Below are 25559 nucleotides of genomic sequence, written 5' to 3' on the forward strand. Positions count from 1 at the left end.
ATTCGGCAGAACCTTTTCTTCCTTCCCTTGTGTGCTTGGTGCTTGTAGAGAAGCACCCTTATCAGATGCTGAGGAACTGCTTTGATTCTTTGGTTCAAGTCAGGTACCATCTCCATCTGTCTCCACATCTTTTAATGCGCTGTGGACTATTTTCCACACTTTTGTGTGTTTTGATATCTGATGCCTTTGCTAACGTTGTTTCCTTAGTTTGAAATATCCTTCTGCATCACCTTCATGCTCTGCCTCAGAGATTACACTCCTCCCGTACAGATGAGACTGTCTCTCTTCTGCTTTTCCTGATCTCCGGTTGCAGTGAGTCATCCCTTTCTTTTGGACGTCCACAGTTTGTTCTTATGTCTCACTTATACCCCTTACCTCATTCTAGTTTTTCTTTTTATTGGAATTATTGGTGTATTTCCATCTCCTAAAAGCCTCTGAGCCTTAGAGGTTAGGGACCAGGTCTTTGTTCCTCATCGTATGTCTGATTGCACCTGGCATAATGCTTGGGATATAAATCTGAGAACACGATACAAGCCCAATAAGTATATTTATTGAACAGTGTTTCAGTGAATTAATGGTATTTTACAATTTGTTTGCCATCTCTCTTAATTTCTGTGGAAGGAGAATAGAGAGGTAGAATGGTATGCATGCCATTGTAAGTTGGGGAGGATGGTAAGAGTACAGCTTGACTTTTGTATTGAAAGAAGGAGGGAGGTAGGGAGCAAGGTGCAGGGGGCGGGGAGAGAGAGAGAGAGAGAGAGAGAGCGCGAGCGAGAGGCTTTCTTGTATTTCTCTTTACAGCCAGCTATTAATGGGGAAGCACACAACGATGTGCCTATATTAAGCTCTTTGGAAAATGTCCTGATCTCCTTGACATTTAAGTCAACATATCATACATTGTATCTATTTTGTACATAAATTATTGCCTGCTTACTTGCTTATATTCGGGATATTATCTTTGTTGTATTTAATCTCTGGAATGCAAGAGATGTCAACAGTCAGGGCTATTTATAATAAATGATAATTAGTTGAAAATATAAAGTGTAGAAACTGCCTTGTTTAGAATTACTTCTGTTTCTTGGTCATTGATTATAGTGGAGTTTTAGACGGGGGGAGTCTGCGGCTTGCTTTTCCTTATGGAAGATACAATGAACTCCAGTTGGGTATGTCATCAAGAAATCTGGAGGCCTCCAGGATTGCCAAATACATTATTTGTTGTGATAGATAGGAAGTTCCCCCCCAAAAAAAAGAAAGAAAAAAGATATTTCCAAAGGATACAGAAGCACAGAATCCAGCTTGGCTTCTATTGGCCAAATACAGTACATGTTGAGCCTCAAAATAAACAACTATTGTCCTGGATCATATCCCTAAATAAAATTAGAATCTATGAGGGCATACTGATGCAAACAAACAAATAAATAAATAGGTGAGGAAGGAAAGTTATTCCTTAAAGTAGAATATCAACTAATAAATAAAGCAGGAATGATGGAGTTAGAAAATCACCATTTTGCAACCATCATAGTAATCATTGGTCCAGGCAACTATCACTAGTGAATACTAAAACTAGTTGATGGATGTTTGATGTGGGACAGGATGTTTACATAATCTCAAAGTTTCTCCCTGCAAATTATCAATTGGACAAAAAGAGAAAATGTAACTTTCCAGCAGAGAAATCAGGAGGGCATCACCTTAAGCAAATAATCAAAGTTTACATCACCCGGAATGGGGCAAACCATTGTCATGTGCTTCTTGACATGGTGCTCTGGGAAGGACCACTTGTACACTATTTCTGTCCCAGGAGTGTATGTTCGCCAGAATAACTGCTTGTACTCTTCAAAACTCTCAGTGCTAAGACAGACAAAGAAAGGCCAAGGCACGGTTCCAGATGTGACAACCAAATGCAGTGTGATCTTGAATTGAATCTTAGACCAGGAAAAAAATTTGCATAAAGAATTTCATTGAGATGGTTGGTGATATATAATTTTCCTATGGTTATGCAAGAGAATGTTGCTGTTCTTGGGAAATACATACTGAAGTTTTTAGGGGTGAAAGGGGAATGACTTCTGTGGTCTGTATCTTATTTTCAAACACACAGGAGGGAAGGATGGAGAGAGAGAGGAGGAAGGGGAAGGAGAGAGAGAGAGAGAAAAGAAAGGAGAGGGAAATAGGAGGGAAAGGAAGAGGGGGAGAGAGGAAGGGAAGAAGAGAGGGAGAAATGGCAAAGGGGAAAAAAGAAAGACAGGAGGAAGTAAATGAATGAGAATGGGAATATATTATAAAGCAAATGTAGTTCAGTGTTGATGGCTGGGAGAGCTGGTAAAAGGTATAACTATCCTTTTTTTCCCAGCTTTATTATTATTATTATTTTATAAATTTATTTATTTATTTGTTTTTACTTTTGGCTGCGTTGGGTCTTAGTTGCTGCACCGGGCTTTCTCTTAGTTGCGGCGAGTGGTGGCTTCTCTTATTGGGAGCATGGGCTCTGGGTACACGGGCTCAGTAGTTGTGGCACACGGGCTCAGTAGTTGTGGCACGCAGGCTCAGTAGTTGTGGCGCACAGGCTTAGTTGCTCCACGGCATGTGGGATCTTCCCAGACCAAGGCTCCAGCCCGTGTCCCCTACATTGGCAGGCAAATTCTTAACCACTGCACCACCAGGAAAGCCCCCAGCTTTATTATTGAGATAAACTGACACATAAACATGGTGTATGTTTAAGGTGGTAAAAACATTGATTTGATACATTTATAAATTGCAAAATTGTACTAGCTATGCCTCCATCCCATTGTATAGTTGCCATTTCTTTTTTGTGGTGAGAGCATTTCAGATCTACTCTCTTAGCAACATTCAAATATGTAATACAGTCTTATTAGCTATAATCACAGTGTATAATTAGATCCCCAAACTTGTTAATCTTACAACTGGAAGTTTGTGACCTTTGACCAATCTCTCCCATTTCCTGCACCCCCCCAGCACCTGGTAACCACCAGGTTACTCTCTGAGCACATAGCTATTCTTGCTATGTTTAGAAAATTTGAAATTATTTTAATATAAAATGTTAAAGAAAAACACCTATGTGTCCACGAATGTGCTTTCTAGTGGTTTTGGGGAGCAGTGGTCGCTGAACGTCTGAAGTATGAGGGCAGGGGCTATTCTACTTTGCTTCTCACCACACACCCAGTACAGAGCCTGGTAGAAAGAAGTAGGCAGTTAAGAAATATTTGTTTGACGGTTGCATGAACCCCAGGGCCCGGAAGCCCCTCGAGCTGCGGAATATTGATTTTGGCACAATCGCAAATGCCAGTTGTAAAGACATATTTTTAGGTTCCTTTGCAGCTAGTTATGGCCATGTAAGAAGTTAGTTGTAGTCAGTGGGCTGGACTTACCTGGCGGTCCAGTGGTTTAAGACTCGCGAGTCCAGTGCCGGGGGTGCAGGTTGGCTCCCTGGTCAGGGAGCTAAGATCCCACATGCGTTGTGGCACAGCTCAACAACAACAACAAAGAACAACAACAAAAAACACCCAGAGTTGTAGCCAGTGGGATGTAAGCAGAAGGGATCTTAAAGGGAGGACACCTGCTTCTCTGCCCCTTCTTCCTCTGTTCTGGTGGGAATATGGATGTAATGGTTGGGTGTTGAGAGGCCCTTTTAAACCATCTGCGGGGAGCCCTATGCTAAGAATGGTAGAACAGAAAGAGAAGTGGCTGGCATCCTTGATGCCAGGGAGCTGCCATGCTCACCCGGGGCTGCTTCCTCCAGACCTCATTTATGTGAGAGAGAAGTAAACGTCTGTCTTTAAACGGCTACTCCTTTGCTTTTTCTTTCATTTGCAGCTGGAGTGAATCCTAAATGATACACTATACTTTCTAAAAATCATCACTATTGAATTTTTGTTCCTCTGTGGAGATTTGTATTCAGTTTGTCCCATATACACATTAACTATAGAAATGCTCTGGCCTTTTTTTTTCTTCTTCTTCTTTCTGTTTTCCCTGAGTGGGATTTTTCTTATCGTGATAGGGATTCTCTTTCTGTCTTTGAGTGCGTGGGTTAGTATCTGTGGTTTGGGGTGCTTTTCATGCTGAGGGTGCCCTCCTGTTTCCTCTGTCATGACAAACCTCCGTTTTGCAGATTGCTAAATTGATCTGCAAAGATTGTGAGGACTGGCTTTCCTAGGAGATTTCTTGTCCTGACAGACCAAGCTGGAGACTGGGTGTGCAGAGGTAAGCACTTGAAATAAGGAGAAAAAAAGGAAATTTTAACTATTTCCAGTTGCCAAAAACATTTTACTTCAGTGGAAGGATTCGGAGCAGATTTTTTAAGTGCTCCTTCTGCTTGGTGAGTTTTGTTTAGCAAATCTTTGTACTTTTTGGAATCCACTCATGTTTTTACTTGTTCACTGGACAGTTCTTCCTTTGGAGCTATTTATTGCCACTAAGGTTTGTGGTGCCTTCATTCCCACAGATAATAGATGGGTGTGTGTGCCCACAGGACAACATAAATAGAGAAACTGACTTTCAGCTTGTTTATTGTTAGACTGGTATATAAGCAATGGGGCTCAACTCCTCAATTACATGTTCTGTGCATTGAAATTCAGGAACTTGAAAATGAACCCTGTAGGGATATTGAATGGTGTTCAGTTATTTCCTTTAAAGCACTTATTTTTAAAATGTTGCATGGATGCAGATTGTATTTATTTGCATAATTCCCATAATAATGTTATTTCATGACCTGGCAGCTCTGTAGTTTGAAGCATACTTTCTTGGTGGACGGGATTAACTCCCGTTGCCCTGGCTAATATAAATCTGAAAGATAATGGATAATCACCTGAATGTAAAGGATGATATTTGGCATTGCCATGAGCGAGGTCTTCCAGCTCTTTGATTTCAAGTAGCCTTGACAAGAATCAGTGATTGCTGTTGTATGTAAATTTTTATTTTATTCCTACAGAAAAGAGAGAACAACTAACATTGCTATCACATTTTGGTCTGCAAAACAAAACAAACAAAACACCAAAGGAAACAACAACTAAACAAATTAAAACTAAAACCAAAATGTAGAGGGATGCATGATAGAAATGATTTAAATATATTCTCCGGGCTTAAGTGAACCTGGTATGATGGGAACAGGGCAGGATAGGAATTTTCATGTAAATTTCAGCCCCACTGAGTACTCTTTATATGACCTTGGGGAAGTACATAAACTTCTGAGTCTCAGTTTCCCTATTCAGTAAAATGAGTCTAATAATAGAGTTCTTCTGAAGGTGAAATGAGACCGTATATGTAAAAGTGTTTGGTAACCTGTAAAATATGTTCAATTACTTTTTAGCAGTCAGCTAATTAAAGCAGTGGTTTGTCCTCCCCCAGACCTCCAATACTGATTTTCCTGGCATGGAGCCCTGTAGTTTGTGCTCTAGGTAACAGTAATTATTAAGAATTTGTCAGAATTTTTATGTAATGTGCAAAAATATACTCTGACTAAAAAGAGTAGCATTTCCATATCTTCAGGATTACTAGTGTTAGTGGAAACATTCTGAGAGGGAAGTTTGGCAAAGTAAAACAAATCTCCTTTTTCCCTTGCACTTAAGTATGTAGAGACGACTGTGGCATTTACCAGGAGGCTTGGGGTGTTACAAGAAGCATCGTTTTCACCTTGGCCTTGGTTGGAATAGAGAGGCACTTGTCCAAGAGAGAAGCTTTACGAATTTGTGTGTTCAGACAACACAGAGAAAGTAGTGCAAGGGACTTGGTCATGCAAAAGAGTTTTGAACAACAGGTGGATTTTTAAGTGCGTCCAGGAGAAGATGCAAATGCCATAATTAGTTTGGACACCTCTTTTAAGTGTAAAGAAAAACATGCCTATTGGCACAGATGGGCTTGGTTACATGACAGACCTATATGTGGGATTTTGATCTTAGGCAATTGAAAAGCAAGTAATGCTCCATTTAAATTAACTGAAGCTTCTGGTTTTGGAGCTTTGAAATTTGACAGGATGGTTTCCCTATTTCTCTAAGCACCAAAGTGACTAATGCACCACCAGATGTCATACCTAATATTGCCAGAAGCAAAGCATGGATTGAGGAGGATTTTGTAGGAACCCTTCTGATGGGAATTCAGAAAGCAAAGTCTGGGAAATGAGACTCTTCTGAGGAAGTGAGAAAGGAAGAGTACATAGTTTTACATTTAAAAGAATAGAAATTGCTTTTGCTGATTAGATAATACGTCAAGGTTACGAGGATAGAAAGAGATATTTTTTGTTTGTAGTAAACACATTGTTTGGGGAATACAAACTACAAACCAAAAAGTGAAGATAACTGGTTTTCTTAGATGAGGTTACATAATTTTGATTGAGTTAAAATAATTTTGAAGGATTGAGTCTGTTTTTTTTTTTTTTTTAATGAGGTGGTCTGCAAAGTTGGGATTTCAGGAAAGAGGATCATGAATATTTGTTGATGAAACAGTCACGCTTGGTAGTTTTGAGGGGCTTCCTGCAGGCAGACTTCATCCCCAGTTCTAGTTTTTGCAGTTGTTTGGATGACGATAAGAATCAGGGCTACTTGGTTCTATATTTGGAAAAAAAGGATGCCAGACTACTTACAAGTACTACTGGAAAAAAGACTACCAGATTGAGGTTCCTTTGGACTTTGCCGAATGCTTGACGAGGAGTCCTGGGTTCCCTACTTTACATTAAAATCCCATGTTGCAATGCAATAGTGGTTAAATGAAGGTGCGCTAAGTTTCTGTTGAGAACTAAAAAGTGACATGTTTTGTTTACGCAATGCTGGTTTTTGCTTTATTTTTCTGTTTGTATTAGAAATGAGCAGTTTAGTCCCAGAGAAAGTACACGTGGGGCTTTCTGCCAAGTTCCAATGCCAAACATGAGTCTTGTGATTCAAATATCCACTGTGAACCTCTGCTTGACAAAAACCAAGTTAAGGTTTTTTTTAACTTTACAAGATCTGAAAAGAAAGCATTATAATTAAAATGTGTCAGAGCTTGGAAAAGTTGAGTGTTACTAAACTGGGCTTTGACCAGTATAGATAGAACTTTGAACTTACAAAAGAAACGATTTTCTTTCCTCTTGGTATTGGAAGAATGCAGATAACAATGACTGTGATTAATCTAAGTCTCCCTGTTTCTTGTTTTTCTGATTGTTGTCCTTGGGTGACGGGATGTACTGTGAGCAAAATATTTCGTTCCGTTCTTGTTTTTCATCTCTCGGCTTTAATATTCCAGTGCCACGTATCTGTAGAATGCTAGCTACAGAAATGAAAAGATGATATTCACTTATTAGTTCAACAGACGTTTATTGAGCACCTACTATGAGCCAGATACTATGCTGAGCTCATAGTCTTGAGAATGCAATAAACATGCAAACATGTCAATTACAGTACATACCTGCTGTAGTACAGAGAGGGGACAGTTACGAACCCTGTGCTAGATGGGAATGCTAGGTCGAGAAGATTACCCTAGGCATAGGGAAGAATGTGTTCAGAGCTGTGAACTCAGGCTTGTCCAGACAAGAGTGAGCACATCTCTTGAGGTTGGGGAGTAGGAGAGGGACTGGGGTAAAAGAATGAAAAAGCCAAAATGTAGCTGAGGCACAATTGGGAAAGGCCTTGTATGGGTTATTTATGAGCATAGACTTCATCTTTTAGGCATTGGGAAACCACTGGTGGCTTTTAGGAGACAAAGAACTCAGATATATTGGTTTTAGGAAGATCACTCTGGTTGTGGCTTAGAAAATGAATTAAAAGCAGGGAAATGAGGACGCTGTTGGAAATGGTGCAGAAAAAGAGGGGATGAAAATATCATGTAAAGCAGTGACTGTTGGGGGGTGAGGCTGTGGCAGAGGCTTTGAGTGAGAGTTAAGAGGCAGAATAGATTGATAGCAGATTGCGGAGAGGGGAAACGTGGAGGGTGATATTCAGGTCCCTAGCCTGGGCAGTCGAGTGGAAGGTCATGCTGCATATGGGGTCAGCCAGGTTCTGTAATAGAAGGAGCAGATTTCAGGTGGCAGTGGGATAGGGTGGGGTCAGAATCATGAGTCTTCCTTGCCCACCTGTAACTAAATATTTTAGCTTGTGGGCGTGCAGTTTTTAGTTGTTTTTTATGTGGAGTGTGCTGAGTCATAGCAAGTGGTGTGAGTTTTGATTTGAGCTGGTCTCTAATTAGGCAGAACAGGAAAACTATATTTTAGTTGTTGGATTAAATGTTTTTTCCACCTCATGATCTAAAGGCAGAAGTCTCTGCCTTTAAATATAAGTGTTTACGGAACAATAGCTCTGTACCTGCCATTGTGCTTAAGAGGTACCTGTTATGAATTTTTGCAGGTGAGGAAACATGCTTTATAGAGGTTAAGAAATTTACCCAAACTAGTGAAGATGGTATCAGATTAGGTGTGTATTACATGCAAGCGTATTCTTACATTTGATTCTTGAAAGATTGTTCAAAAAATAAAAAGACTATTTTAACTGCAGCAGATAAATTGTAAGGTATTTTGGTTCTTATTTGGTCATGAAGTCTGGTCATTTAATCTTTTTTGCCCATATGGGGAAGATAAAGCTTGATTTATGCATTCTGTGATTTTTGTACTACTTAAAAGCTCACCAGCTCTTTAGAATGAAACAGTTTGAGTAGCTTTCAGGATCATAATGGAAGAATCGGATACCTTGAAAACCTGTGTTCCCGTGAAGAATGCTTTCTTTCTGTTTTGTTTGTGCAACACTCAGATTTCCTATGACTAGGTAAACGTATTTTGTAGGCTTTTTTTCCTGGGTAAGATAAAAATTGTGCCCTTGGATTGAGCGCAACACTAAAACAGACCCAACATGCCAAAGTGTGAAAAACCAAGCCTCCACAAGTTCAAGGGTATTAGTTAGTAATGTAACTGCTTTTTAAAGCAGAAATCAACATTCTTGTTATGATAGAATGACAACAGAGTCCAGAGTCTTAAAATGTGTCATCCACCGTGTTCAGTGTAAAATAAAAAATTTTGGCAGGAAAATGCAACATATAGCCAAGAGAAATAGTAGTCAAAACAGACGCTAAGAAGACACAGATGTTGGAATAGCAGAAAAAGACTTTAAAGCAGTTACTAAAATATGTTTAAGGAACTAAAGTTTTTGTTACAAGGAGTGAACAAATGGAATATATCAATAGAGAAATGGAAGCTATACAAAACAAAATGAAAACTCTAGCACTGAAAAGCAAAATATCTAAGATGGAAAATTTTGCTCCATGGACTTAACAGCAGATAGAAGAAGAAAGGGCTGGTGGCCCTGAAAACAGATCAATAAAAGTTAATCCAGTTGAAGAACACAAAAGACAACAAGTGATTGAAAAAAATTAATAGAGCCTCAGCAAATTGTGAGACACATCAAGCAATAAAAGAAACATGTAATTGCAGTCCCCAAAAGAATGAAGAAAGAGACTGGGGCAGAAAAAGAATTTAACAACTAATGTTTTAAAATTTCCTAATTGTAATGAAAAATATCAACTTATGGGTCCAAGAATCTTAGCAAACCCCAGCTAGGAGAAACCCCCAAAAAACTACATTTGAGACAAATTGTAGTCAAAATCTGAAATTGAAAAAAATAATGACAGCAGTCACAAAAATCAGAGGAAAAGAATCCATTACATGCAGGGGAACAGTGATATGACTCATCACGGACTTCTCATCAGAAATATTGGAGAGTACGAGACAATGAGAATGACTTCTTTTAAGAGCTGAAAGAAAAGAACAGTCTGTCAAACCACAGCTCTGTATCCGGGGAAGATCATACTATGTACCTAAAAACAGAAGTTTGTGCTTACTTAGTTTGAGAAGCTCTGAACCAGACAAAGTTAGACAGGTTTCTGTGTTACATGACTTCTCAGTAAATCGGGAATTCCTACAAAAAGGATATCACGGGCTTCCCTGGTGGCGCAGTGGTTGAGAGTCCGCCTGCCGATGCAGGGGACACGGGTTCGTGCCCCTGTCCAGGAAGATCCCATATGCCGCGGAGCGGCTGGGCCCGTGAGCCATGGCCGCTGAGCCTGCGCGTCCGGAGCCTGTGCTCCGCAACGGGAGAGGCCCCAACAGTGAGAGGCCCGTGTACTGCAAAAAAAAAAAAAAAAAGGATATCACGTTTGCCAATTTCTGAGCTTTTTTTTTTTTAAACTATAAATTGTTAATTCACAGAATGTCTCGGGATTAATTTTATTTGTAAAACATTTCTAGAAATGCTAAACTTTGGGAATGGAATTTGATATCATTTGTTCTTCATTTTTATGTTCGTGATATTTCCAGGATAACGTGATTTGGGGATGCAAATCTGTTTATGTCTGTAGTAATGAAAATGTGAAGTTTTACCTACCTTGCAGTTTCTTCCTCCTAATAGCACATTTGGGGGAGGTTGAATGGCTTTGGGTTGTTGCCAGGTGAGATATTTTCCAGCAGGGCTGAATTGTTCAGTGTTGCCTCTTTAGACTGTTTATCTATAGATGAAAATCGAACTGCCATCTAGAGTTCTCAACGCATATTTTATGAGTATAATAGTGCCAGGAACACAGGTTGAGTTGGATTACAATGAAATCATTATCTTTTTGTCTCTGTCTTATGAGTATCTATATGTAGTCTTATGTGGAGTTTAAACATGAAATGTTGTCATTTAATGCTACAAAAAAGCAAGTTGTAAAGGTAGTCCAGAACTACATTGTAATTGACTTAAGCCTTTAGTTAAAATAAAATTTCAACTTCTTGAAAAATTTCATTGCTACTCAGTGACATGACCCTCTTTTGCATATACTAGAAAGTGGAGCTGAAGAGATCATCATTCAAAAGGTTTGTTCTGGACTTGGTTGTTTTCCTTATTTCCTCTTCCTAAGTCCAGTCACAGCATCCCTAGTAATCTAACCATTCACCGCATCCCCAGAAACCTAACATACTCCCCTTCCATGGCTGACTTTGAGATCTCCATGTGGACCACATTGAGGCTCCCATTGCATTAACATTGATTGATATGTGAGGCTGTGCTTGTCTTCTTGCTTGTGGCTGTTAAGGATATGATGGAAATTTGTCTCTCTCTGTCTCTCTTTCTCTCACTTGCCCCAGAAATTTGTGAATCTCAGTCTCTTTTCTTTCTAAACCAAAGATTTCTAACCAAAGACTATAAACTTCTTCTATAGCGGTTCTCTAATTGGTGATCCCCAGATCTTTAGCATCAATCACTTGGAAACTTGTTAGAAATACAAATTCTTGACCCCTCCCACCAACATACTAAATCTCTGGAAGTGGAGCCCAGCAATCTGTGCTTTGATAAGCTCTTCTGGTGATACTAGGGATTCTGAGGCTCACTCAGGCTTGAGAAGCACTGTCCTACAATAAGGAAGCATTTTTGAATAGTTTTTCCATCCTGTTTGTTATCCAACAACAAAGGTAAAGCAGAACTCAGAAGTTCTTAGCGATGGTTGTGGCAGGGTGTTGGTTGATCCCCTTTCAAATCAAGTGAAATATTTTAAATAATAACAACAACAACAGTTAGTATTCACAAAGAAATAATAGAGGGGGCTTCCCTCGTGGCGCATTGGTTGAGAGTCCGCCTGCCGATGCAGGGGACGCGGGTTCGTGCCCCGGTCCGGGAAGATCCCACATGCCGCAGAGCAGCTGGGCCCGTGAGCCATGGCCGCTGAGCCTGCGTGTCCGGAGCCTGTGCTCCGTAACGGGAGAGGCCACAGCAGTGAGAGGCCTGCGTACCGCAAAAACAAACAAACAAACAAAAAATAGAAATAATAGAATCTAATATTTACTGAATATTTTTCTGTAGGTCAAACCCTCTGCATGCCTTATCTCCATTAATTCTCACAATATTCCTGGGGTCAGTACTAATGTGATTGCTTTTATAGTGAGGAATCAGTTTAGGGAAAAAAATTGGCCAAGGTCAAGGTATTTAGTTGGACAGTCAGGATTATGATGCTGGCCAGACTAGTCCTAGCAACAATGTCATGACCCGCTTGGTAATGTTATCTGAGACTTCAGACAATGTCTGTCTCCTCCCATCCCTGCCCCTATGTCCCCTGTGAGGCTAGAGATCTTTTTGTAAATGCAAAAAGTGGAGCCAAAGTTCATGTCTTTGCAAGCTCGTGTCTGTCTTACTCATTTGTGACTTACCCCCTCTCCCAAGGTAATATCCGAAGCTACTTTGATCAAGTAGAGTGAATGTTATACTTTATGCCCTGTGCAAACAAATTTTTATAGCCTGTTTTCTTTCAAAAATTTATCTCATTCTGGAAGTAACCAATTCACTGACCTTTTATCTTTGGGCTCTAGTTTGTGGTTTTTGAAGCTTTCCAAGATCAACTGAGCAATGATGTGGTTTGGCAATTTAAACAGTTAATACAGTATTAAGCTGGATGATTCTGAAAGCAATTAATGCTTGAATGAAGCCCTTATCCTGCCGAGTTATGCACCCCTACCTTTAGAAAGACTTTATTGGATGATTAGAGGCAGGTTTTCAAATTCCATTCCTGGTAATTGAGGGATTTATTTTACCTCCAAGATATTTTTGCTTTTTGGACGAGCAAGGAAATAGAGAGTTTTAAAGAAGTAAGACAAACCATATTAAATGGAGAGAAAAGAGCTCTCTAAATTGAAATTTAATGTCACCATTTTTTAACATGAAAGTAGAAACTTAAATGAACCTTCAAAGTTACTAATTAATTTGATGCTAGCTCCCACCCTTCCCACTGTGTGGATTCCATTTGGTTGAGGAGTCTAAAAGAAGGACATTAATTAAAATTGGAATGACTAATTTTATTATGTGTAAGTCAGAATAAATTAATTCCAATGTAAGCGTAAATTAACTCCACTGTTCATAATTCCATAGACCTCCTTTCCATGGTTTGCTTCAGTGATTGAGAGTTTATCAGATGTTCCTAAGAATTCAGAAACACTTTTGTGTATGTGGGGAGGGGGTGCGTATTGAAGGGCATAGAAATGTAGGGTGACTTAAGAAATGTCACTTAACTCCAAATTTTATTTATACTAGGGTAGCCTTTAATTTTAAGCAATGTATCTGTTGGGAATGGTAAAGTTGCTCCTCATTCTCTGCCTGTGTACTTACATCTGTTCCCCTCTCTTTCTCATATCACACACAGGTCAAAACAAATGACCAGCTTCGCACTTGCCTGAGATTCAAAGACTTTTCCTCTCTTTCTACTGCACAGCAGGTCACTGCAAATTATTGCTACCTCTCCAGTCACAACTGTGTGCTATCTAGAGGATAATGCTTGTTAGGGCAGTTTGCTATGCCAGTGTTTTTATGGGACACTCTTAAATGAAAAGAAATGGTAAGTGGAAGTGTTCACATAACATTTGTTTACTTTTCTTCTTTTCCATCCAAGTCATTCAGACCTGTAGTGCTCTTTTAATGGGTCAACTACCCATTCTGCAATGCTGACTACTGTTGATGACTGCATATTTTCTCCTGAGCCCTTTCACATTGATTCACTGAATGAGTCAAAGTTTGGATTGGGTTTCCATTTTTGCTCTCTGGAGGTAAAGGGGTTCCTAAGTTCCCACAGTGGATAATTTTCTTCCTTACACATGACCTACCAGTGAGTTCTTCTGTGTGTTTTAATTTATTCATATTAGGGTGAGATTTTATAATATTTCAAAAGCATTTAGATCATCATCTATACTGGGGGTCAGCAACTTGTGTGTGTGTTTGCAAAGGGCCAGGCAGTAAGTATTTGGGGCTTTGTGGACCATAATCTGCTGTAACTACTCTGAGGTTGCAGTATGGAAACAGCCGTAGACAATAGGGTTGGTTTGTCCTGGATTGTAGTTTGCTGACCCCTGCTCTATAGTAGTAATAGCTTTAGATTTATCTGCCCTATGACTTCCCTTTCAGCCTATTCACCCTTTCCTTCTACTCGAAGAGGATCCTGTGTTTTCCTTCTTCCCTATCTTTGTTCAAGCTGTCTCCCTCATCTTAGAATGCTTTCGTATCTGTTCAAGGAGGACGCTGCTCCTTGAAGGTTCCTAGGATGTGATGGTGACCTGGCTGCAGCCTCTCTTCCTCCCCAATAACCAGGGTGTAATTCAGTTGCTCTGACCATCAGCTTCCCCGTCCTCCCTTACCATTCCAGGAGGGTCCCTTCTGAAGTTGCACTCAGAGTAGAAAAGAATAGCCTTCTTAGATAAAGGAGGCTGTTTCCTAGTAAGGGGGGTAAGCAGAGGTTTTGCTCCTCGAAACAACTGGGCTTATGAGAGAACCATCTCCAGGAAGCTCTGACTGACTGCTCCATCTGGAATGGCCTCCCCTGCCCCTCCGAATCCCATAGAAGTTTCTGGACCTACCGTCATGAGGTGCCTCCTCCTTCTGTTACTTGCTTTTCTTTTGGGTGCATTTATGTTAGAGACCTCTGTTCATAGAAGAGGGCCTCTTTCTTCAAAGTTTACACCTGAAATGACCCCTTCAGTGACTATTTACATGTACATGGTTTTCTTAAAAGCTGACACCAGCTAATATATCCATAGAGCAAAGTGTTTGCAGCGTTGTACAGGTCATCTTTGGGGTGATGTGTTGCCACCAGCTCTCATGGAATCTTGTTTTAAGATGATACTCAGACTTTTTCCTCCGAAATACAGGCTTTGGTTTCCATTCCATTGAAGAACTACTGAAGAAGGAATGTCTTCATGTATTTTTCCAAGTTTGCCGCCTAGTGCTTTTTGTGTCCAGCTGACCACGAGCCCCTTTCTCTCTTGCCCTCCAGATACGTGTATGCCATCACATTGACTCTCTTTTCATGGAGGTCCTTTTGGTCTAGGTTTCCCCACTGCAGTGACTGTCAGCCGGGTTCCCTGAATGATCTTAACCCCTCATCCCTCTGGCCCATCCATTTGAAGTACCTGGTACTATTAGTGTCACCGTCATGAGCTTATCCGATTGCTCAAGAACAATGCTGATACGGGTCAGCTATTGAAACAGTGGAGGAAGATGATAATGCCAGGGTTCCAGTGGCTATTTCAAGGATTGATATCAGCATTTAAAAAAAGAAGTGTTCAAGAACCAGTGAAAATAAATCTTAAACGTCAAATGAAAAAAATTAAGAACTTAACTAGAAAACATCCGTCTGGCTGCTGTTGGCTAAATTGCATCTTTCCCTCCTACCAAATCTCTATGGAAGCTGCCATCTTCAGACGTCCTGGGCTGCAGACTTCAGGACTTCCCGCGGTGTCGCTCCCCTGAGTGCAACTTTCAGGACCACAGCCTCTGGGCAGCTCCTCTGCTCTGCCTGCGGCTACTATGAGTAGGGCTGGTGGCAGTTTTGATTTATTTCTCCTCCTGAACTTGTTCTTTTAATTCAGTGGAGAGATTCACTGCTTTTGAGGGCTCCTCCTGTCACCAGGGTCAACCTTTTGATGACGAGGGGTTGGGGGTGGAGAAATGCGCCCATGAGCTGAGTGGTAAAGGGGAGCAGGGAAGGCTTGAGGGGAGGGTGTTGAGGATGGGAGGGAAGAGAAAAGCCTGGGGGAGGGTCAGGCATGTGCAGGGTTGGGGTGGAGGGAAGTTGTGGATTAGAGTATGAAATACCAGTATCACGACAGGTATTTCAGCATTTATAATAAAGCATGGTGTACTGGATGACCAGGATGCAGAAAACTGGACTTGCAACCACTAATAATGTAAAAATAACTGTTAATATTTATTGAGGGTTGTTATGGGTTAGACCCCATGCTAGGTACGCCAAAATACCCAAATCTGTTATAATAAAATGACCTTTCAAAATAGGTCCAATAACAGGGCCATCAGAAATTCCAGGGTTGCCTACCTGGTCCCGTTAGTTTGCTATTCAGTAAAAGAGATGAGCACACACCTGTAGTAGACCAACGAAATGTCTATACCTTAATAGCTGGAAGTTGAGAATGTTATATGTGTTAGTTTCCTCTTACTGCTGTAATAGGTTATCACGCATTTAGCGGCTTAAAACAACACAGGGTTATTATCTTACTGTCCAAAATGGGTCTCCCTGGGTTCAAATTAATGTGTAGGGCTGACTTCCCCCTGGAGGCTCAAGGGGAGAATCTGTCGCCTTGCCTTTTGCAGCATCTTGAGACGGCCCACATCCCCTGGCTCATGGCTCCTTTCTGTCCTCAAAGCTGGTCAAGACCTTCTCATATTGCATCCCTCTGACACTGACTCTCCTTCCTCTCTCTTCCTCATTTAAAAGACCCTTGTAATTACACTGAGCCCACCTGGATAATCCAGGATACTCTTTCTATTTTAAGATCAGCTGATTAGCAACCTTAATTCCATCTGCAAATTTAACTCCCCCTTGCACTGTAAATGTAACATATCCACAGTTTCCAGGGATTAGGATCTTTCAGGCATTGGGGGCATTACTCTGCCTACATCTGCATTACATAGCAAAGGGAACTTTTGCTATGTAATGAAGAAGTTTATGAATCTTAAAACAGGGATATTATCCTGGATCACCCAGATGGGGCCCACTGAACCAAATGAAACCTTAAAAGCAGAGGACTTTCTCAAGCTGCAGTCAGAAAGAGGTGGTGGAAGGGAAGGCGTTAAATGACAAACATGGCTTTTGATTCAACTTACACAATGCTGTTGGATGCATCTTTCTGAGTAATTTTTATTTCATCTCTCTCTTTTTTTTTTTTTTTTTTTTTGCCCAAGAACTACAGTGGCTTTCTTTCATCCCTCTTACAAGCCCGAAGTTCAGCTTCAAAATCTAGCAGTCAGAGCTCACCTATCCAACTTTGGATTCTGTATCTGTAGTCCAGCCAATTCCTTGTTGTGTTTCTTTGACGACCCTCAAGGCAGTGTGTACTTGCTGTGTTCTCTTGATTACCATTGTCTCAAGGTCTCAAATTTTTCGTCATCTTTCAAAGTTAAATTCAAGTTACACCTTTTCCAGGAAGCTCTGGCAACTCTGGGCGGTATGCTGATTTCTCCCTATAGCATTTATAATCTTTGACATACAGTGTTCAGCTTATTAATTAGGCATCATGCCTTATTTTCTGGGTATTTCTTGCATAAGTCTTAGCCCTCCAAGATATATACTTCTTGAGAGTAAAGACATTTTTCTGGATCTTCCAATACCATGTGCCAATAGTTAATGTTAAATTCATGTTTGCTGATTGACTAACTGAAAGTGATTCTTTAAAAATAATGGAGACATATACTTGGTAGTAGAGGTTTCCTCATTGCACAGTAGCCATCAAAAATCTCACACAAGGGGTACTTTTGGTTACCAAGACTTCAAGACCTTCCATTTCTGTAACTCTTTCCCATCTTGTTCCCCATCTCCATTACCCCCACACCCACCCTGCCCATGTATACATCTAGAACCTGTAAGTGATTTAAAAACCCTTGTGATGGCTTGCTGGCTGGCCTGTCACCCTCTGAATGTTCCCATATTACACAATTTATTATTCTCATCCCCTCGCTCTTCCTGCACATCTAAAATCTCTCCTTCCAGCGTTGAACAAGTAATCTGATTAGAATAATCTGTATTATATTATGAAAAACTCATAGGCAATTTTAACTATTCTGGTTTCTTTTTTGGTAGCAAAAATTTTATTTTAAAAATTTAAACCGAGGGACTGTGGTTTGTGAAGAAATCCACTGTCTCCTCTTGCCCTTCTTGTTCATAAGTGTATCTTGGCATTTCCCATCTGAACTCTTACAACTTGGCCTTAGGGATACGTAGAGCACACATTTGTTTTAGTGGCCATGTGATGCTATTAAAAAGTGGACTTAATAAACATATCCTCCAGACTCAATTCAGAGTGATTTTCTGCTGCTTTAGTTTGCATTTCATATTTCACATACTTTTTCCAGCAGTTTCTCTCCTATAAGCATGAGTGTGAGTAGATGCATACACACGTGTGTGTATAAATATATATATGCACACTTACATATTTTTGGTGGAGTGTGGATGGGAGAGGATGGGAGGGACTGAGTTGTGACTTCTGTCCCCATGTGCATGGTTAAAGGAGGAGGTTAAACAAGAGGTGTGGGAAGTGGGTTATGTAAAATGGCACCCCGTGTCTGGAACATTGAGACACATCAGTGGCAATTCACATTATGAAAACATGATTACGTTCCCAAGTCCAAGCTCCTACTGCTTGCCACACAATAGACCAGTAAGTCAAGGGACAAGATGTTGGGGCAAAGAATAGTGATTTTATTCAGAAAGCCAGCAAACTGAGATGGCGGACTAGTGTCCTAAAGAACCATCTTAACTCGGAATGAAATTCGGGCTTCTTTTATGTTAAGGGAAAGGGGAAGCAGGAGGGTTCAAGGTTGAAGAGTAAAGGTGGAGTGCAGACTTCTTGGAGCCACCTGGTCTTCAAGGGAAGCACAACACATTTCTTTCTTCTTCTGCTTGCTTACGTAGGCTGGATTCTAAATCTCGTGCAAAAACTTCAAATTATTAGCAGTTATTTTTACTCTACCATTCTTTTCTCTGATTATTAGCAAGGTTTCTGGGCCAAAATCAAACTCGTCTATAACAAGTGGTTGCCATAACTAGCTCGGGACCATGGGATGGGGACTCTTTCAGGGAACTTAATGAGCTATTTGGGCACAAGCAACATTTCTCTAATATTTAACTCCTTATGTGCGGGGCTAGAGTAATAGAGTACATAAGCTAAAGAATGAGGGAGGCAGTTCCAACGTGGTGTTTGTTCTGCTTCTCCTCTGTTACATTTATGGGAGAGAACTGACACAAGTTTGGGAACTCACCTGACAGTGTGTGGTTTTGGAACCACACGCATTTGGGTTCAGTTATGTCTCTGCTGTTGATCAGCTGAGTGACCTTGGGCAGGTTTTGCAGAGCACCTGAGCTCCATTGCCTTCACCTGTAAAATGGGGCTGCTAATGCTTGCCTTGAAGGGTTAGAGAGACCACAGATTAAATACCTGCTCCATGGTGGATGTTAATTGGCAGCCATTGTTTGGTCTTGAAAGCCAGTGAGTCATATTTTTTGTGATGGTACATCCCAGGATGACTTAATGAGCAAAGGGATCTGCTTTAAGGAGGAGAGGAACATTGGAATGTGAAAATTACAGAAGGCGGCCACATTCGGGGCTGGGAGAACAGTTTCCTGTAGACCAAAGGGACAGCTTGGATCTGTTTATTGGGTTCAAGAGCCTGTGTGGTTTATTTGAATAGAGCTGGTCCTTTCACGCTTTGGCCTCATTGGCTGCCTGTGAGCCACGAGCATTTGCCATGATCTCCAAAGTCCTCAAATCCTCTTTCTAGCCACGTGGGTGAACTGAGGTGCAGATGTCCTGTGTTGTTCCTGACACTGGGGTTTGGGTTTCTGCTGGGACACTGGCTGGGGTGAGAACACAATGCCTCACACGGCTGTGGTCTCCCCATCACTGGGCAGCCCTCATAGTTGAAAAGAAAAGAGTTTACTCGTTTTTTTTTTGTTTGTTTGTTTTTTGGTTTTTGGTTTTTTTGTGGTACGCGGGCCTCCCACCACTGTGGCCTCTCCCGTTGCGGAGCACAGGCTCCGGACTTGCAGGCTCAGCGGCCATGGCTCACGGGCCCAGCCGCTCCACAGCATGTGGGATCTTCCCAGACCGGGGCACGAACCCGTGTCCCCTGCATCGGCAGGCAAACTCCCAACCACTGCGCCACCAGGGAAGCCCAGTTTACTCGTTTTGATGATTGTCTTGTGAGGAGGTGCTGATGCGACTTTTCAGCTTAATAAACATTGCTAAGTGTTACACAAAACAAGGAGAAACAAATCAAGAGGACTGATAGCATAATATATATATGTATATATGCACAAGAGGGCCTGCATATATATTTATTTATGTTTCTAGAGTGTATATGTTTGTGCATGTAAAATATATCCCTTTAGAAATTACAGTGTGCTTTATTTTGAAAAGGAGACTGTGATTTGATATAAAAAAATGAAAAAAAGGTTAACTTTTTTCATTCCCAGTAACTCACACAAGGCTTCACAAGCATATATTACCAAAGCCCCAAAGGTAGCAATAAATTCCTCTTGTTGATTTAAATCGCATTAGGGTCCAAGCTTGTGAAACAAATGTTGAAATTGTACAGCTGACATACCAAACAACTTAGGGGGGCTTTATACCGAAGAGGCTTATAGAAGTTATTCACAGAAAAACTTCCAATTGTAAAAGAGATAAACAAGCTTCGGATCTGAGTGGTGTTTAATTGGAGTGTGTGGTGAGGGCCAAGAAGTGTTCGTATTGCAAAACACAGGACTTACTGCAGAATTTCAGCACTTTATTTTTTTTAACATCTTTATTGGAGTATAATTGCCCCACAGTGGTGTGCTAGCCTCTGCTCTAAAACAAAATGAATCAGCCACACACATACATATGTTCCCACATCTCCTCCCTCCCGCGTCTCCCTCCCTCCCACCCTCGCCATCCCACCCCTCCAGGCGATCACAAAGCAGCGAGCTGTTCTCCCTGTGCTATGCGGCTGCCTCCCACCAGCCATCCACCTCACGTTTGGTAGTATACACATGTCCATGCCTCTCTCTCGCTTTGTCACAGCCCACGCCTCCCCCTCCCCATATCCTCAAATCCATTATCTAGTAGGTCTGTGTCTTTATTCCTGTCTTACCCCTAGGTTTTTCATGATATTATTTTTTTCTTAAATTCCATATATATGTGTTAGCATACGGTATTTGTCTATTTCTGACTTACTTCACTCTGTACGACAGACTCTAGGTCTATCCACCTCATTACAAATAGCTCAATTTCGTTTCTTTTTATGGCTGAGTAATATTCCAATGTATATATGTGCCACATCTTCTTTATCCATTCATCCGATGATGGACACTTAGGTTGTTTCAATCTCTGGGCTATTGTAAATAGAGCTGTAATGAACATTTTGGTACAGGACTCTTTTTGAATTATGGTTTTCTCAGGGTATATGCCCAGTAGTGGGATTGCTGGGTCATATGGTAGTTCTATTTGTAGTTTTTTAAGGAACCTCCATACTGTTCTCCAAAGTGGCTGTATCAATTTACATTCCCACCAGCAGTGCAAGAGTGTTCCCTTTTCTCCACACCCTCTCCAGCATTTATTGTTTCTAGATATTTTGATGATGTCCATTCTGACTGGTGTGAGATGATATCTCATTGTAGTTTTGATTTGCATTTCTCTAATGATTAATGACACTGGGCATTCTTTCATGTGTTTGTTGGCATCTGTATATCTTCTTTGGAGAAATGTCTATTTAGGTCTTCTGCCCATTTTTGGATTGGGTTGTTTGTTTTTTTGTTATTGAGCTACATGAGCAGCTTATAAATTTTGGAGATTAATCCTTTGTCAGTTGCTTCATTTGCAAATATTTTCTCCCATTCTGAGGGTTGTCTTTTGGTCTTGTTTTTGGTTTCCTTTGCTGTGCAAAAGCTTTGAAATTTCATTAGGTCCCATTTGTTTATTTTTGTTTTAATTTCCATTTCTCTAGGAGGTGGGTCAAAAAGGGTCTTGCTGTGATTTATGTCATAGAGTGTCCTGCCTATGTTTTCCTCTAAGAGTTTGATAGTTTCTGGCCTTACATTAAGGTCTTTAATCCATTTTGAGCTTATTTTTGTGTATGGTGTTAGGGAGTGATCTAATTTCATACTTTTACATGTACCTGTCCAGTTTTGCCAGCACCACATATTGAAGAGGCTGTCCTTTCTCCACTGTACATTCCCGCCTCCTTTATCAAAGATAAAGTGTCCATATGTGCGTGGGTTTATCTCTGGGCTTTCTATCCTGTTCCATTGATCTATCTTTCTGTTTTTGTGCCAGTACCATACTGTGTTGATTACTGTAGCTTTGTAGTATAGTCTGAAGTCAGGGAGCCTGATTCCTCCAGGTCCGTTTTTCATTCTCAAGATTGCTTTCGCTGTACAGGGTCTTTCGTGTTTCCATACAAATTGTGAAAGTTTTTGTTCTAGTTCTGTGAAAAATGCCAATGGTAGTTTGATAGGGATTGCATTGAATCTGTAGATTGCTTTGGGTAGTAGAGTCATTTTCACGATGTTGATTCTTCCAATCCAAGAGCATGGTATATCTCTTCATCTATTTGTATTATCTTTAATTTCTTTCATCAGTGTCTTATAATTTTCTGCATACAGGTCTTTTGTCTCCTTAGGTAGGTTTATTCCTAGATATTTTATTCTTTTTGTTGCAGTGGTAAATGTGAGTGTTTTCTTGATTTCACTTTCAGATTTTTCATCATTAGTGTACAGAAATGCCAGAGATTTCTGTGCATTACTTTTGTATCCTGCTACTTTACCAAATTCATTGATTAGCTCTGGTAGTTTTCTGGTAGCATCTTTAGGATTCTCTATGTATAGTATCATGTCATCTGTAAACAGTGACAGCTTTACTTCTTCTTTTCCGATTTGGATTCCTTTTATTTCCTTTTCTTTTCTGATTGCTGTAGCTAAAACTTCCAAAACTATGTTGAATAAGAGTGGTGAGAGTGGGCAACCTTGTCTTGTTCCTGATCTTAGTGGAAATGCTTTCAGTTTTTCACCATTGAGGACGATGTTGGCTGTGGGTTTGTCATATATGGCCTTTATCATGTTGAGGAAAGTTCCCTCTATACCTACTTTCTGCAGGGTTTTTATCATACATGGGTGTTGAATTTTGTCAAAAGTTTTCTCTGCATCTATTGAGATGATCATATGGTTTTTCTCCTTCAGTTTGTTAATATGGTGTATCACGTTGATTGATTTGCATATATTGAAGAATCCTTGCATTCCTGTAATAAACCCCACTTCATCATGGTGTATGATCCGTTTAATGTGCTGCTGGATTCTGTTTGCGAGTATTTTGTTGAGGATTTTTGTATCTATGTTCATCAGTGATATTGGCCTGTAGTTTTCTTTCTTTGTGGCATCCTTGTGTGGTTTTGGTATCAGGGTGATGGTGGCCTCGTAGAATGAGTTTGGGAGTATTCCTCCCTCTGCAATATTTTGGAAGAGTTTGAGAAGGATAGGTGTTAGGTCTTCTCTAAATGTGTGATAGAATTCGCCTGTGAAGCCGTCTGGTCCTGGGCTTTTGTTTGTTGGAAGATTTTTAATCACAGTTTCAATTTCAGTGCTTGTGATTAGTCTGTTCATATTTTCTATTTCTTCCTGATTCAGTCTTGGCTGTTGTGCATTTCTAAGAATTTGTCCATTTCTTCCATGTTGTCCATTTTATCGGCATAGAGTTGCTTTTAGTAATCTCTCATGATCTTCTGTATTTCTGCAGTGTCAGTTGTTACTTCTCCTTTTTCATTTCTAACTCTATTGATTTGAGTCTTCTCCATTTTTTTCTTGATGAGTCTGGCTAATGGTTTATCAATTTTGTTTATCTTCTCAAAGAACCAGCTTTTAGTTTTATTGATCTTTGCTATGGTTTCCTTCATTTCTTTTTCATTTATTTCTGATCTGATTTTTATGATTTCTTTCCTTCTGCTAACTTTGGGTTTTTTTTGTTCTTCTTTCTTTAATTGCTTTAGGTGCAAGGTTAGGTTGTTTATTTGAGATGTTTCCTGTTTCTTAAGGTAGGATTGTATTGCTATAAACTTCCCCGTTAGAACTGCTTTTGCTGCATTCCATAGGTTTTGGTTCATCGTGTCTCCATTGTCACTTGTTTCTAGATATTTTTTAATTTCCTCTTTGATTTCTTCAGTGATCACTTCGTTATTGAGTAGTGTATTGTTTAGCCTCCATGTGTTTGTATTTTTTACAGATCTTTTCCTGTAATTGATATCCAGTCTCATAGCATTGTGGTTGGAAAAGATATTTGATACAATTTCAATTTTCTGAAATTTACCAAGCCTTGATTTGTGACCCAAGATATGATCTATCCTGGAGAATGTTCCATGAGCACTAGAGAAAAATGTGTATTCTGTTGTTTTTGGATGGAATGTCCTATAAATATCAATTAAGTCCATCTTGTTTAATGTATCATTTAAAGCTTGTGTTTCCTTATTTATTTTCATTTTGGATGATCTGTCCATTGATGAAAGTGGGGTGTTAAAGTCCCCTACTATGAATGTGTTACTGTCGATTTCCCCTTTTATGGCTGTTAGTATTTGCCTTATGTATTGAGGTGCTCCTGTGTTGGGTGCGTAAGTATTTACAATTGTTATATGTTCTTCTTGGATCGATCCCTTGATCATTATGTAGTGTCCTTCTTTGTCTCTTCTAATAGTCTTTATTTTAAAGTCTCTTTTGTCTGATATGAGAATTGCTACTCCAGCTTTCTTTTGGTTTCCATTTGCATGAAATATCTTTTTCCATCCCCTCACTTTCAGTCTGTATGTGTCTCTAGGTCTGAAGTGGGTCTCTTGTAGACAGCAAATATATGGGTGTTGTTTTTGTATCCATTCAGCCAATCTGTGTCTTTTGGTGGGAGCATTTAGTCCATTTTCATATAAGGTAATTATCGATATGTATGTTCCTATTCCCATTTTCTTAATTGTTTTGGGTTCGTTATTGTAGGTCTTTTCCTTCTCTTGTGTTTCTTGCCTAGAGAAGTTCCTTTAGCAGTTGTTGTAAAGGTGGTTTGGTGGTGCTGAACTCTCTCAGCTTTTGCTTGTCTGTAAAGGTTTAAATTTCTCCATCAAATCTGAATGAGATCCTTGCTGGGTAGAGTAATCTTGGTTGCAGGTTTTTCTCCTTCTTCACTTTAAATATGTCCTGCCAGTCCCTTCTGGCTTGCAGAGTTTCTGCTGAAAGATCAGCTGTTAACCTTATGGGGATTCCCTTGTGTGTTATTTGTTGTTTTTCCCTTGCTGCTTTTAATATGTTTTCTTTTATTTAATTTTTGACAGTTTGTTTAGTATGTGTCTTGGCATATTTCTCCTTGGAGTCATCCTGTATGGGACTCTCTGTGCTTCCTGGACTTGATTAAGTATTTCCTTTCCCATATTAGGGAAATTTTCAACTATAATCTCTTCAAATATTTTCTCAGTTCCTTTCTTTTTCTCTTCTTTTTCTGGAACCCCTATAATTCTAATGTTGGTGCGTTTAATGTTGTCCCAGAGGTCTCTGGACTGTCCTCAGTTCTTTTAATTCTTTTTTCTTTATTCTGCTCTGCAGTAGTTATTTCCACTATTTTATCTTCCAGGTCACTTATCCGTTTTTGTGCCTCAGTTATTCTGCTATTGATCCCTTCTAGAGTATCTTTCATTTCATTTATTGTGTTGTTCATCATTGTTTGTTTCATCTTTAGTTCTTCTAGGTCCTTGTTAGATGTTTCTTGCATTTTGTCTATTCTATTTCCAAGATTTTGGATCATCTTTACTATCATTCTGAATTCTTTTTCAGGTAGACTGCCTATTTCCTCTTCATTTGTTAGATCTGGTGGGTTTTTATCTTGCTCCTTCATCTGCTGTGTGTTTTTCTGTCTTCTCATTTTGCTTATCTTACTGTGTTTGGGGTCTCCTTTTCACAGGCTGCAGGTTCGTAGTTCCCGTTATTTTTGGTGTCTGTCCCCAGTGGCTAAGGTTGGTTCAGTGGGTTGCGTAGGCTTCCTGGTGGAGGGGACTAGTGCCTGTGTTCTGGTGGAT

General features: G+C 40.1%; 1 protein-coding gene across 4 annotated transcripts in view; it reads left to right on the forward strand.

Moving 5' to 3' along the window:
* Positions 1–25559, forward strand: part of PID1 (phosphotyrosine interaction domain containing 1) — a 266673-nt gene that overhangs the window by 19409 nt on the left and 221705 nt on the right. The window contains exon 1 of one of the 4 annotated variants that reach the window (XM_032638064.1): positions 4112–4215. The exons of the other annotated variants lie outside the window; for them this stretch is intronic. The gene's annotated coding sequence lies outside the window, so the exon portion shown is untranslated. Of the gene's footprint in view, positions 1–4111; positions 4216–25559 lie in introns of those variants that run through there. 4 annotated transcript variants of the gene reach the window in all.

The sequence above is a fragment of the Phocoena sinus genome, chromosome 7 (genome assembly GCF_008692025.1).
Source record: "Phocoena sinus isolate mPhoSin1 chromosome 7, mPhoSin1.pri, whole genome shotgun sequence".
Lineage (NCBI taxonomy): Eukaryota > Metazoa > Chordata > Mammalia > Artiodactyla > Phocoenidae > Phocoena > Phocoena sinus.